This window comes from Numida meleagris, chromosome 3 (genome assembly GCF_002078875.1).
Source record: "Numida meleagris isolate 19003 breed g44 Domestic line chromosome 3, NumMel1.0, whole genome shotgun sequence".
Taxonomy (NCBI): domain Eukaryota; kingdom Metazoa; phylum Chordata; class Aves; order Galliformes; family Numididae; genus Numida; species Numida meleagris.
The window spans coordinates 81,039,967-81,056,501 of record NC_034411.1 but is presented as its reverse complement, the minus strand read 5'-3'; positions in this window follow the sequence as shown (position 1 = coordinate 81,056,501).

The following is a 16,535-nucleotide window of genomic DNA, read 5'->3' as shown; positions in this document are numbered from 1 at the left end:
CAGAACACTAATATATTTTGCAGCAGGAACGAATTACCGAGAATGCTGCCATGCATAAAAAGCTTTGCTTTTGCTGACTAATTGCATCTTTTTTGCTGGTACATCTCCAGAAAGTTTCAAAAATAAATTCAATTAGGTTTAAAAAGAATACAGTTTGGATTATACTTCTGTAACAGAAAGGTTATGGAAGTGATATGTCTAGAATAAGCAGTTCAAAATCTATCTTCGGTATTAAACAGGACAGATTTTTGCTTGAAACCTATAGTCCAAATTCACAAAGCCACAGATTTAGGAGCCAAATGCTCTTCATTTCATGTAGGCATAGATTTAGGAGCTAAATACCCTTCATTTCAAAATGACATTGTGATTTTTTTAGGCAATTCTGATTTCAAAAAGATGGACAATTGCATGTCTGAGCATGATAATAGAAAAACTTTCCCAAGGTTTGGGGGTGGTTGAAGTTAGTGATCCGGACCCCCTTGTTGTCCTTTTTCTTTCTGTTTTTTGCACTATTAATACCTCAAGACCATGAATGTGTCAAAGGTAGGATAAGGATCCACATAAAAAAAGACAAATTTTTTTTTTTGCCCCATATGGTCATCTATCTGTCCATGGGCTCCTGTCCATGGAGGTCCCTTCCAACCATAACCATTCTGTGATTCCATTAAGAAGTGCAAGTCCAGGTCTTAGAGCAGGAAGAGGTGCTGCTACCTTTAAAGAATTCAGAGGTAACTCCCGGTAGAAATAAAATACCTTTAAAGAATTCAGAGGTAACTCCTGGTGGAAATAAAATTGGTTTTATGTCTTTCCTCTGTCTCAAGCCTATGTCTCATACATCAGTTGCATGATTCTTTTCTTCTTCCTTCCCCCATTCAGCCATGGCTAGGTCAAGTACTTGTCTCACAACAGCTAGACAAAAGGAGTGGAGGAATCAGAGAAGGCAGGAACCTTCTCCAGTCCTGCAGGCCATGGAAAAAATCAGATGAGATCCACACAGAAAAGGGAAATCAGATGGGAGTAAGGAAGACAGAAAAGAAGAGAAATAGCCAAAGAAAGTATGTGGTAGAGAGAAGAATCATATCAAGAGATTATCATACCAAGAAATATGCAAGAAAAAAGAGTTACAGAATCAGCATGTGCCAGGGCTACTAGATTGCTTAAGCAAGGCCACAAATACAAGGCTGCATCCTGAGTGGCCATTCCATAAGGCTTCTCTGTCTCTACAGGTTTGATATCTGCTGTAGAGAGCGCAAAAGAGCTAGCATAATAAATCAAGATGGTGTTCAATTTGTTATACCCACAAGCAAAGCCCACATCCATAATTTGCTACTCCACCAGTCTGCTGCACAAAGAGGGGCTTCCTGCCCTGTCGCCACTTCACAAGGTAGCAGTAATTAATCAGAAAAGGGCAAACACATAATGAAGAGATAGTAAGCGCTACTTTTTTAATTGATTGTATAATTGAAAGAAAATCCTGACCCCAGGTGTCCTGACAACAGATCTGTCTGGGAAGCCCAGGTCCAAAGCTGTGCACCATGGATGGGGTTTAACTTTACACCATTTAAAACTATGTCTTTCATGCAAGAAGATTCAAAATATTGCCATGTTTTTTTCTGGACATTAACTTGCACAGACTTCAGCATTGTGCCATTGTGCCTGCTGAGCTGGAGGCATGGGCACAGACTGATCATGGACTACAGCCTTTCTGGTTAGAGGAAGTCAGCAGTCACGCTGCTTTTACTCCTCTAGGACTTGCAGTGTCCTGAACTGACTCTGAAAAGGGCACAATCCTCCGTATGCTGATCTTTCTGCACGCTAAAAAGAATTCCTAGACCTTAGCCTAGCGGGTTTGTTTTGAACTATGGCTTTAAGGCTCATTTGAGATTCATGTGGTTTGGGTTTATATGTGGGAAAATGCATTTTCTCGCCCCCGCATTCATTCTATGCTCACGTATATTCCAAATCATCCATAAAAGGTCTGCAAAATGATCATTACAGTGGTCAAATATATAAGGCAGTCTTGCAAAATTTTATTCACCCACTCTGCTTTGGTGAGTCACCTTTTCAAAGAAAAAAAACCCAATAAGTAAAGAAGTATTTGTTTGTCATCATCATTCATGGAAGAAGGAATGAATAGAGTTTCTGTAACTGAAGCAATGTCCTTTTTCAGTCCTACTATCTAGAGGAAAAGTCAACTCCATCCCAGATGAAACCAGAACATTTTTTCATGACAGCTCAGCAAACCTAAAGCCAAAGCATTTCCTTCTGGTCTTATTTTATTTGATTTTCTCAACACCTAGGTGCTTGCTAGAGATGAAGAGCACACAGTGCAAATAAAAAAACTCATAATTCAATTTGTATGGAACTTTACTTTTCAGGATGTAATCAAATCATGATGATAACCAGGTATACTTCTAAATAATTCTCATGAGTTACTAACATAATCACACTTCCAAATGACTGTGGCAAGTTTTTGTCCTCCATATAGGGAAAATGTTGACCTCATTTAGAACCAAGACTAGCTAAAAAAGCAGAGTTTCGACCATAAGCAGATGTTTCCCTGGACAGTGAATCTAATGTTAAGTAGATATTGCCCTTTCTGGTGTACCCGACTGTTGATGCTGTTGCTAGAAGGCTAGCACTCCCTTTAGCAGCAATAAGCACATCAGTAGCAACCAATATTTGGCAACGCTACAAGCTTGGGGAAGAGTGGCTGGAAGAATGCGGGGAAGGAGTGGACCTGAGGGTGTTGGTCAGTGCTCAGCTAAACATTAGCCAGCAGTGTGCCCAGATAGCCAGGAAGGCCAATGGCATCCTGGCTTGTATCATAAGTAGCACGGCCAGCAGGACCAGGGAGGTGATTGCTCCCCTGTACTCTGGTGAGGCCGCACCTCAAGTACTATGTGCAGTTTGGGGCCCTTCACTACAAGACAGACATTGAGGCCCTGGACCGTGTCCAGAGAAGGGCAACAAAGCTGCTGAGGAGTCTGAAGTAGCAGCTGAGGGAACTGTGATTATTTAGTCTGGAGATGTTCAAGAAATGTGTAAATCAGGGAATGTGACACTAAGGGACATGATTTAGTGGGGAAATATAGGTTTGAGGTGGACAGTTAGACTAGATGATCTTGGAGGTCTTTTCCAACCTTGGTGATTCTATTCTATTCTAACCCAAGTTTAAAACTCTTATGGCATATTTAGAAAGGTATCATAAAGTTGAAAATAGTTTCTATATTTCTGAAATTGAAATTGATAAACCAGGTCAGATTACAGGTTACCCTTCAGAGCAAGTAGTTGTTCATCATTTTCAGGATACTCATAAGCAAAGTGCAACACGTTTCCAATTTTCTCAGTTCCAGTTCATGCACACTAGGCCTCTAGACCATATTTGAAGCACTGCCAGAAGTTGTTTTTTTATTTTCTTAGCTAACCTGAGCAAGAGGTTACAGATGCTGAATGCAGTTCGCATTCTACTTAGCAGTGCCATTGAGTATGCTTACTTGGAATTGCAAATTGTGCCTCCTCAGGATTACTCACAGAGAACTTCAGTATAACAAACAGCTGTCTTCTGCACAACCATTTTTTAAAGGAAAGATCAGCAAATTCTTGATTATTTTGGTTATATTTTTTTAATGCAATGATTTCTACAGACCCTTTCCACCTGTACTTGTAAGGATTCCTTAAAAAATATTTAACAAATAGTCTTTTTTTTCCCATTGACCAGAATTTTTTAGGTCATTATTTCTTTGTTGTTGTTATCATTGGGAAAATGGGAAATTCAAGTTCAAAGCACTCAGTATCTCTTGAATATTGTACATAGAATCATAGAATTGCTCAGGTTGGAAAGGACCTTCAAGATCAAGTGCAACCGCAACCTAACCATACTGCTCTAACAACCCACCACTAAATCATGTCCCTGAGCACCACATCCAAATGGTTTTTAAACACATTCAGAGAAGGTGACTCAACCACCTCCCTGGGGAGCCTGTTCCAACGCTTTACAACCCTTTCTGTAAAGAAGCTTTTCCTGATATCCAACCTAAACCTCCCCTGGCACAACTTGAGGCCATTTCCCCTTGTCCTGTCACCTGTCACCACTGAGAAGAGACCAGCCCGCTCTCACTGCAATCACCTTTCAGGTATTTGAAGAGAGCAATGAGGCCTCCCCTCAGTCTCCTCTTCCCCAGACTAAATAGCCCCAGTTCCTTTAAGTCGCTCCTCGTAGGGCATATTCTCCAAGCACTTCACCAGCCTTGTTGCCCTTATTTGGACCTGCTCCAGCACCTCAATGTCCTTCCTGTACTGGGGCGCCCAAAACTGAACACAGTACTTGAGATGAGGCCTCACCAATGCCGAGTACAGGGGCAGGATTACTTTCCTAGTCCTGCTCACCACACCATTCCTGATACAAGCCAGGATGCCATTGGCCTTCTTGGCCACCTGGGCCCCTTGTTGGTTATATTCAGCCAACTGTCCATCAGCACACCAAGGTCCCTTTCCGTCAGGCAGCTTTCCAGCCACTCCTCCCCAAGCCTGTAGGGTTGCCTGGGGTTGTTGTGACCAAAGTGCAGGACCCGACACTTGGCCCTGTTGAAACTCATATGGTTTGCCTTGGCCCATCAATGCAGTCTATCCAGGTCCCTCTTGTAGTGCCTTTCTACCCTCTGGCAGATCAACACTCCCTCCCAACTTGGTGTCATCTGCAAACTTACTAAGGGTGCACTCAATCCCCTCATCAAGATCATTAATAAAGATGTTGAATAGAAGAGGCCCCAGCACTGAGCCCTGGGGGACACCGCTTGTGACTGGCCGCCAACTGGATTTAACTCCATTGACCACAACTGTCTCACAACATGACTACATAAAGTCAAACATGAGAGATAACTTTTACTATGAAAATCATGCTAATTTTTCATCGTTGTATGACAATACTTTGCACTTGAATAGATCGTTTCAGTAGTAACTGTATACTTCCCAATCTTCAGAGTATTTATAATATTGTATGTATTAAGTTTAGTCCCTACAGTGGCAGACTGTACCATGTAATCCCTTCCTAAGACACCAGCTACTGACACAACCAGAATCAGAATTCTCCCATAAAAATTCCCCTACATACATTTACCAATCTTCATCTCAATACTCATAGCATTTTCAGTCTTACTTATTTGAGAGGTATAGCTCAGAATCTCACTGCACTATTAATTTCCAGTCTAACTGTATTTATGACCATTTTCATAATGGCTCTTCTCCTTTGACAATATTTACCAGTTCTTCGTGAATATACTTTCAGCCAGCACAGTTTTAATTACTTTTTTTTTTTTTTTTTTTTTTAAATGCCTGTGAAGTTAAATAACAGTGAAACTCAGCACTCTGGAAGACTGCAGCAGACTGGATAATTACATCCTTTTTTTTTTGTCTGTGTGACATGGAATTGAAAAAAACTGAAACTTCAAACTCTGGCCCATTCCATACATTTCCTGGTAACGACAACAGACATGGACCATTTGTGAACAGCTCAGACCTTTGGACGCCACTTAAACACACAAGACATGTTCCAAAATCCAGGAAAGTCAATGGAAAGACTTTTGGTTGACTTCCATGCTCTCTGGACTAGGAATACTTCATTGGTCTAGAACATACATTCTGTCTTTTACAGCCTTTTCTCCACGTAGTAGGAGAAAATTTGCCTCCACAAATCTTTTCCAATTAGTGTTCCAAAATAAAGACCCAAGTGGTTTAACACAAAGTTTCCTTCTTCATAACAAAATTCCAAAGAAACATAGAGAGCAAGTGCAGTCATCACACCAGTAAGTTGCAAATGTTCAATGAATATAATACAGTATCTATAATGTAAAACAACACAAAAAAAAAACTTTGAAATAAAATTTCTGCTACAAATATGAGTTTTTGGAAATACTGATCCATTCATAAAACTTTGTAGCAAACAGAATTGGCAGGAAAATTAACATGAGAATTATGTGGGACTTTACCCTAATCACCAAAAAGCACAAAATTTTTGCTTGCATATAAAAAAACCAACAAAGTATTTATGCCGATCTGTGGTGGGAGTCATTGATTGTTTTCATTGACAAAAATTGTTAAGATTGTCAGAATTGCATAATCATCATGGGATGTTTCATTAAATGTCAAATTAAAATGAGTCCCCGTGAGAATGGGAAAACTTGGCAGACTGCTGTATTTGCTCTCACAGCCTGTGTGGAAGAGACGTTCCCTGCAAGATATTAGGAAAGTATCTCAGTGTGTTTGAGAGAGAGAAGAGCACGGGAATTTCTGAGCCTGAGTTGGACAAACATGTTTTATAGAGTGGCAGTCCTCAAGCCTCTGGGCTGAACAAGCTCACCTGCATTAATAAAGTATAGAATCACACAGTCAACTTGGTTGGAAAAGATCTTCAAGATCCTCAAGTCCAACCATCAACCTGGTTAATGAGTCTCACCACTAAACCATGTCCCGTAGTGCCACATCCACACATCTCAAATACCTCCAGGGATAGGGACTCCACTACTCCCTAAGGCAATCTGTTCCAATGCTGAATGTGAAGAACTTCTTCCTAACATCCAATCTAAACTTCTCCAGGCACAACTTGAGACTGTTTCAATAATACAGTATTGGTGCTGTGGACAGAACAAATAGGCCTGCTACGTTTACACCTCAAGTAGGACTAGCAGTCTCAAATGTAGTGTATCTCAGCGTGTGCATTAAGGGCACCCTCAGAAGTATAAGGAAAATGTAGGTGTTTTAACAGTAATACAATAGCTTGCTCAGACACACTCTTCAAAGAGTACCTCAGGGCACCATGATCAGAAAAGATGAGACCTCTTCCCAGTATGCTTTGCCATGTGGACACACAGGTCCAGGAGCTAGACACTGGACCAGAAGTCACTTGTACCATCTCCCCCCACTGCTGCTTCCATCCTGAGGAAGATCTGGTTCTCACTGTAAGGGTGAGGTGTGAGGGCTGAGACTGTAGCAGCAGTTACTCAGGGAAAGGATGAGTGTCTCAGATAGAGAGCCTAGGAAAGGTTTCCAGAGGTCCTCCAATGAGACTGACTTCTGTGCATGTTTCGTGTGCCCCCACCAGCCTGGCACTGCTGTGATTGGGCCTGACCTGGGCAAATGCTGTCTGACCTTACCATGCTTCACAGCCCAGATTTATTTCCATATTGCCATCCTTGGAATGGCACTGAACATTTTTACTGTAAATGTCCCACAGCAGCACAGAGATGACTCAATACAGAGACTTTGTGCAAGGTCAAGACATTCTTCAAGTAGGTTCAGAGACACAAATCCATCTTAGCTAAACTAAGCAGGGAAAAAGTGCAGTGTAGAACAACAGCTGAGCTGCAAATTGATATCCATAAATACATGTAAATCCTCCAGGGTCAAGAATGATCTACGTCCTTCTCAAGCACAAGGTGGTGTCACAGGGAACAGTCTATTTATTGTGTTCTTCCTACTATGAACCTGCTGCTGGGTTTGAAGGAAGAGCAATGACTTCAGACGATGAATTTCCAAAGCATGTAATCTGGAGCAGCATCTCCTAATTACACTCTATAAACCATTCAAAATTGCAGTGAAATTGTCCATCATAAATCTAAACACAGTCAAAATAAACTTCTGGGCTGATGGGGAGATGGAAGAAAAAAAGAACAGTACAGGAAAATAGAACCACTTAAGTTCTCCAGTTGCAATTACAACACTGATTCCAGAGCAATACTGTATAAGAGCCAAACAGGATTATAGTGTCACATCAGAAAAATTAAGATATAAATGTGAGATTTAAAGACATACACAGATACTAAAGATAATATTTGTTTTTCTTCTCAGAAGCGTTCCTTGGGAATCCTACACTCTGCAAGAATGGTCTGTACTGTCACAAGCAAACAAAAGAAACAAAAGGAATCATGAATAAAACTACTTTCAACCACATAAACAAAATCGTCTCAAGGCATGACATCACAGCCTGTAAAAGACTTCAGTGTCTGGGTTTCATTCTTTCAGAGCATCATGAGCATTATTTTTAGACTTGACATCTTGAATAACACAGGGGAGAATGAAAACAAGGAACCAAAGCTTTCCTATGCTGATCAAAGATCTGAAGGCATTATTTCCCACCACATAATGTATTTCAACATTTTTCCTGAAGAGCTGCACAGCAAGAAACAACTATGGGGCATGGACAGTCCTCTTGGAAGCAATAAAAATTGTTGGTTTATCTTCTGAATGATCATATGTATTTGTTAGTTGTCAGTGCACTAATGTGACAGAGTCAAGGAGGTGTGTTTAGATAAAGACATGCAATTCATTCCTCCCTGAAGCTTTGTCATAAATACTAGAAAAAAACTAAGCTCTTACTGAAAGGCCTGGATCTGCTTCTCCAGAGAACAATTCAGAGATAACATCAAAATAGTACGTTGCATCTGTACAATGATCTGCCAGAGTGACAAATCACTAAAAGATAGCAGCCAGTGATCTCCTCCAGATTGTTATCATAGAAAGGATATTCCTCTAACATCTTTAATGGCTGAGAACCCTCGAGTGCCTGAGTCCATGTGTGCCAAAGCTTTCACTGAATGGCAGCTAATGATTTATTTAAAAGCAGAACATTTCAGTGAGGCAAGATGTTGATCCTTCATTGGTTTCATTGCCTTATAATGAGACAAGAAAATGATTGGAAGACACGAATTCAGTGTTGCCTAACTTTCCTCATTTTTTTAAGCTTAAAAGAACGTCAGTAAAAATCTTGCTTCCCTGAAGTACACCTCCATTCTAGCTACAATGCTTTATTTTGCAAGGTATTGTGAAAAAGTTAAAAGCAAGAGTTTGATAAGCACAGTCAGAAGTCAGCTATTTTACAACCTCCTCCTTCCACTGCACTTCATCAGTCTTGTGATAGTTCTCATCCTAAAAGAGTTTCCACAGGATTAATTACCTTAATTCTTAATTCTATGCATGTACCAAAAAAAACTGTTCTGGTCCAAATTCAGGTCTGCCTGGATCAGCTCAGAACGGAATCTTTTCATACCACGGTAAAAGTTGGACTCTGACACAAATCACATAATTCAGCTGCATTTAGGATTAGAATTATGAAACTCAATTGCCTGGGTTGGATCATCAATTATGCCAGATACTCAGAAGCCACCTCTGCACACATCAGACTCCCATCCTGTTCCAAAACTGCAGCTACAATTTAGCGTTCTGCCATTTGCATGCATAAAAACATTGTCCTCTTTAAAGGTTCACCTCTGAAAATAAGTCTCTTCTAAATATTTTGACAGTGACTGTATGAAATTGCATGACTCATGTCACAATACTTGGAAACTTGCTATGCTGAACATCCATTAGGAGGACGTTCAAGATTTCTTTGCAATAAGTTTGCAGTGGGAGCTGCGGGGGAAGGCTAGACTGGAAAGGCTTCAAGATCTGAGGAGATCATAAAATAATGTTAATAATATCTTCATGCTTTATCTCAACAACTATTTAAACAGCATAAGAAAGTGTGCCAGAAATTCAAATTACATCAGTTGTACTATGCTTGGCCAAGTTGTTTCCATGAGGGCATGATCTACCTTCAGTAGCAGGAATTAGTAAAGAGCTGACTACTGAATCATAGAATCGTGGCATAGCTGAGGTTGGAGTTTATCTTATCCTCTGCTCAGCCTATCCAGACAACCTACATTAGATTACCCTGCTTCAGCAGGAGGTTGGACAAGATGACTACTGTAGATCACCAAAGAAGCCGAAGTCCTCCTGAAAACTAGTAATATGATCTTGCTTTTTGCTGTGCTCCATCTCACAACCCTGAACTCCATCTATCTCATTGTCACTGCAGCTAAGGCTGCCTTTTGACTTTCATAACCCCAGTAAGGCCCTCCTTGTTTGTAAGAATGAGGTCCAGTACAAGCCCTGTCCTTGACTGCTCTTCTATCACTCACAACAGGAAGTTGTCATTGATGCTCTGCAGACAGCTCCTGACTTGCTTACACCCTACTGTGCTGACCCTCCAGCAGATATTTCAGTGGTTGAAGTTCCCAAGAGAACCAGTGCCTGGGAACATGAGGCTATTTCTATCTGTATGTAGAAGGTTTCAACTATTTGTTCTTCCTACGCAGGCAATCTGTAGCAGTCATCCACTACAATATCATGCATACTGGTCTGCTCTTTGAACCTTACCCATAAACTCTCAGTTAGCTTATCATCCATCCTCTGGCAAAGCTCTGTGCATTCCACTGCTGCCTCACATAAAGGGCAGCTCCTCCTCCATAGCCTCCTGGCCTGTCCTTCCTAAAAAGCCTCTATGTCTCTGTTGCAGCACTCCAGTCATGCAAGCTATCCCACCACATCTACATCATTCCAAAAAGATCATAGCCCTGCAACTGCACACACATGTGCAATCCAAAATTATCATGTTTGCTCCCTTTCATGTATATTTGTGTACAGGCATTTTGGAGAAACATCCCAACATGATGATTTCCCAAAAAGGGTTTGGTGGTTCCACCTAAGGAGAGTCTTAGCATTGTTTACATGCTAATGCTTACAGTAACACCTCTTAAATTCATTAATGTATTTGCACTTTGAAGTCTTTGCAGTGCGCACTTACTCCAGCAAAATGTGGGAGCGAGGAGTCACAGAAACACAGAATTGTAGGGGCTGGAAGGGACCTCTAGAGATCATTGAGTCCAATCCCCCTGCAAAGCAGGCTCCCCAGACCAGGCTGCATAGGCAGGCATCCACAGGAAGGTCTTGAAGGTTTCCAGAGAAGGAGACTCCACAACCTCTCTGGGCAGCCTGTTCCAGTGCTCCGTCACCCTCACTGTGAAGTTCCTTCACATATTGGTGCGGAACTTCCTATGCTTCAGTTTGAGGCCATTTCCCCTTGTCCCAACACCACACACCACTGAAAAGAGTTTGGCCTCATCCCTTTGCCTCTCACACATCAGATATTTATGAACATTGATCAGATTCCTTCTGAGTCTTCTTTTCTCAAGGCTGAACAGACCCAGGTCACTCAGCCTTTCCTCATAAGAGAGGTGCTCCAGGCCCTTTGTCATCTTCATGACCCTCTGCTGGACTCTCTCCAGGAGATCCCTGTCTTTTTTGTACCAGGGAGCCCAGAACTGGACACAATACTCCAGGTGAGGCCTGACCAGGGCAGAGTAGAGGGGGAGGATCACCTCGGTTGATCTGCTGGCCACGCTCTTTTTAATGCGCCCCAGGATGCCATTGGCCTTCTTGGCCACCAGGGCACACTGCTGGCTCATGGCCAAAATGTCATCCTGTGAGTGAAAAATGATCACTGTCTGATAAGATGGCTGACAATACTACTAAAATTTGACTCACCTTTCAATATCCATGAAGTCCTGATTGGACAGGGAGAAATCTATGATGATTTAAATGCTGTTTCAAGCAAGAGAAAACATACATAATTGGTCGATTGTTTCTTATTACTTATTTTTCCTTACGCAGTTATCAACATTTCAGCTAAATATATATAATTGACAGAGAAACTTACAGGAAATACAAAATTAATTACATCTCTATTCATCACTTCTTAAAATAATGATGTTTTTATACAACTTAGCTCAAATCTGTTCAGTGTAAGATATTTTTAGCAGATGCACTTTTTATATGTCCTACCTATTAGGAGAGACAGATGGATATTTTTCACATGGAAGAGTCAATTATTTTCTCTACTTTCTTTCTCCTTTTAGCATTTTCTAGTTTCTATCTTGAAAATAACCCACAAGGAAATTATTCTGCACTTTACTTCTGTACGTTAGTAACATACATAGATAGGAGATTCAAATTCACCCATCCAAGAATGATATTTTCTCAGTTTCATGATTGCTGAATCTCAAAGTTCCAAGAGCACAAAACATAATCTGGGCATGAGAACCACCCATGACATAGTATTTGCTGGGCAGTCTTTTCCTAAACTAAACTGTTGGCTAACCAGGGTGGAAAAAATTTTAACAAAAGGACTTTCTTCTCTGCCCTCAATTGTCTACATTTATCTAGGCATATACTGGTTTCCCACAAGAAGCACTGGGTCACTTAGAGGTAGGGGATAACAATCTACAACGAACAAATTTACTAGATCTGTGAATAACAAAGTAAATTTCAGTGACTGATCCTGTCAGGTCTCCCAGGATACTTTTAGACATTACAGCTGTCCCATACTCCAGGCCACTGTATTTCTGGAGCTACCATCTTGATCCAGTTCTACTCTCTCACTTGGCCTCTATGTTATTGAATTTGAGTGCCAAGGACACGTGCTAACACTTTTTTTTTTCCTCGGAGTTTCCAGGAGATTATCTTCTATAGTCATGTTGGCTAAAGCCAGACAATTAGTACATACCGGACATTTTTGAAAACGTGATCATTTCATTCAATGAGAGGCTGCACAGTCCTTTCAGAACAGATACATGTCTACCCTGCCTGCCTTGAATATGGGATGTCACCAGGCAGTCCCAAATGAGGAGGGAGCTGTGTAGGTACACTATCCTTGCATTAAGCCTCAGCAAAAAGTGCAGTCTCAGCAGAGCTTGCTAGCTTGGACTAAGCACCATGATAAGCATGGCTAACCAGCCTCCTTTACAAAGCTGGTTCACAGCTGAACCCAAAGTGTAATTTGACTCAGTGCCTAAACAGAAGTTGAATTTTCTGGAAAAAAAAATCCCAACTAGGTTTAACTCAAGGTATTGTGACCTATTGAAAATGTGGCCATAATTCATGACATTCAGTACTGATCCATTTCCAAAGAGTTTGTTACAGGCAAAACCATATTGGTTTGGAAGGAACTGTTTCTTCCTCCAGTGGAATTTCTTCCACACTGAGATGTGGCTTTTCCAACAGTACAATGCTCAATGCTATTAATGCTAGAGGATGGCCATAGTCCAATGTGATGTGCCAAAAGACTACATACTAAGAAAATGAGAAATTTTCCTTAAAGGTTTTGAATGCCAAAGATGAATTGATTCATGCACCTTCAGAAATATGCATAATTTTGCAGCATATTTGGCAAATGATGATCCCAGGGAAATAATAGCAAGAATAAAATCAGTTTTAACAGATAAAGCTGACTGAACTTTAAACTGAAACAAAATGTACGTGCTATTGGTATTACAATGAGAACTTCCCAGTTGTTGGATTGGGGGCCATTCTTCAAAATGGAAAATCGAAATAGATGGAATACATAAAATACATATAATGTCAAGACAAAGCAAGTACACATTTTATGAATCACAAAGCACATTTTATCATAGAGTACCTCATTCTATTGACTACGTTTACACAGAACGCAAAACAAAAAAAGTCATTCTGTGTGGGAAATATACCGTATTTTGATCTTCAAGGGATTCTGAAAGCACCACTGACTGGACCATCTTACTGAACATGCAGTAGAACACCTAAGTATCCCAAGACTCTTCCTTTATACTGAACTACATTTTTAATGAAATCTTTGGTGCTGTGAGTCACCAAAAGAACAACATGCTATGTGCTGATTTATACACATTTGTGAAGCAACACAATGCATGCAGAAAGACTGATAAAGCCTGTTAACAGGTAATAAAGAATAAGAGGTCTGTCTTTCCTGAGCTCTTACGTCTAAGATCAATAACTAGAGCTGAAATGAAACTACCTCTACATATGTCTACCTAGACACCAACCTCTCTAACTTCAGATTGAACTCCACCACATTTTACAAGCCTATCATAGAAGTACTTCTAAGAAGGAATACATGTTTTTCTTTGCGATATCATGAACTCTTGATTTACTCAAATACACAGGATAGATCTATTAAACTGCAAAATATTCAGAAAATAGGAAAAGTTTGAAATCTTGTGATATCTACCCATATATGGGTTTAATACCACACATTCAACTTTAAATAAGAGACAGAATTAATCCAAAATCTGAATGGAAAAAAATAATTTAAGGGAAGAATTAAAAATTATAATTTGAAAGTCTGAGTAATGCCGCTAGACAGAAGTTGAGACGTACTGCAGATGAACTGAGTCAGTCACATATCCGAATTATCTCATGCAGGATTGAGAAAGAAAACCTTTATTTCAGAAAGTTTGTAATGTAGCCACTGACAGTCACTGCTTGGCTGAAAGATCAATGTCTATGTCTTCTTTTAGTGTCTTTCCCTCTACATTCCTGAGAGAATTGCCTAGAATATCTATTTATAAGTAGCTGGCTGTAGCTCATTCACTCTCCATTTTTAGTTCCTATTTCTATATATTGCTGCATGAAGCAGGGTACAGCAATCTTTATTCATATTTCTGAATTTACTTCCATCTGAAAAATTCATAACCTCCTGCTTCAAATGACCAAATTATTAGGATACGACTATAGTCTATCTGTGTAACCTCTACCAGAAACGGATGATGGGTATATTTACTTAAATTGTAGATTTGTTACCTTCTGTTTTTGTATTCCTGATCATCACCAGCTATAATCTTCATCATTTCTGCCCCCAGTAAATAGCATTGCTTTAAATATGCGTACAAAGATCTGTGAGCAAAACTGTTGTTGTTCTCCTTTTAAATTTTACATTTGTCCCAGTGTCTGCGCTACAAGTTTTATATGTGTGGTGTCTCAGTTCTTAATTTATTTCATCTCTCTGTTTTTAGCAGAGACATCTCATCATTATTTTATTTAGCAACAATGCTCATCTCTTCCATTCTTCCAGCAAGACAGTATTGAACTGACCATCATCTTTCAGAGGCAACAGCCATTGTCCATCAGAGCCTTACAAGGAGTAGTCCTTCCAAGAACATGATTATACCATTCAGTTTTGTAAATGAATACCCCAGTAACAGCCACTTTAGGATTTCCCAAACTAAATATTGTTCAAACAGAAAACAGTATTTCTATAGACCCAAGGACACTGTAAGGCCTGGCTCCCTGCTCAGCCTTCACTGGGGCCTTCCCACCCTGCCAGAGTGCCTTTCCAGCCCAGCCTGGGGCCATTAGCCCCTTCCCCAGCAGGGAAGGTGTATAAATACCTGAAGGGAGGTGCAAAAAGGAGACAGGAAGGCTCACTTCAGTAATGGCTAGTACCAAGACAAGAGGCAATGGGCACAAAGGGGAATACAAGAGGTTCTCCCTGAACACCAGGAAGCACTTCTGTGGTGCACAGACGGTGGAGCACTGGCACAGGTTACCCAGAGACTGCAGAATCTCCTTGGAGATTTTCAAAAGCCACCTGGACATGGTCCTAGGCACATTGGCCCTACCAATCCTTGGGCAGGAGTTGGATGAAATGATCTTCAGAAGGGCCTTCCAGTGTTAACCATTCTGTGATCCTGTGGCAGCACAGAGCTCTTGTCCTTTTCCTCATTCTGGGCAACATTAGACAAGTTCAGTTAATCTAATATGATGATCATCCAAACCAAGAAGTCACTCTTGTGTATACAGATCCTCAAGTTTTTGTTTCCATACTGCACCACATGGATGCAGTTCTTGGAACACACATCTTCCTGTCACTTTACAAGAAGCTTTGATACTTATTTTAAAGCATGTAACTAAAAACAAAAAAAACAAAAAAAAAACCTAGATATATAGCTCACAAACTAAAGGATAGAGCAGTTAATAAAATGGGTTGGTTTCCTCCAGTGTTTATTGCCTGCTAGCATATAAATTAATGGAGTGAGCTCTCCAAGAGCCAGCACACATAGCATAACTTGCCGTAGGCACGTAGGACAAAAAAAGTAGCATTCAGAAGACAGATACAGAAAATTTTCTTTTAGTCAAGAACAAAAATAGTCCTTAGGAGAACAAATATGTTACTTTATCTTTTAGGATGACTAAAAGTAGATAGAATTTGAATGAAGAAATCCACTATGCAAGACCTTATAATTTCATCAGAAAAGAACTACAAGACATAACAGCCTTTCAGCAACTCAAAGACTCACCACCTTCCAACCAACCTCCAGCAGCAGCTACCCCCTCCCCACAGCTTTATGGCCTTCCACATGATGTCTGCTGGTATGGAACACCTGGCACCTGTCCTGGCCCCAGACGTCATCAGGCCTGGCCTGGTCTTGGGAACGCTCCCATCACTCAGCAAGAACCAAAGCACAGGTGTGCTGTTAACAGTGTCTCAGCTGAAACTGAGTCACTCATTTTCTTCCTCTCCTCAGAAAATATTAAGCTTTCTTCCACCCATGATGGCTAACATTTCCTCCCAACCAGCAGGAGAAAATGCACCAGCTGATGACTGTAACTGAACATTTCCCTATGTGTTTTCACCTTCATTCCTTCACTTGTGGTCTTTGCTTCTGTTCCTTTTTTCTGAACGCTGTTGTATGCCACCCCAGTAATCCACAGAGAGTGAGGAGTTAGAAATGTGTTGGTCAGTAAAGTCACAGCTTTCAAATTCTTCCTTCTCTCTGTGATTTCATTCACCTGAGTGAGAAGTTAAGGTACCTTCTCTTACCTCAGCTGGAGAAAGAGTTTGTATTTAAAAAGAAAATAAATGAAGGCAAAGTTCAGGAAAGAAAGTTATG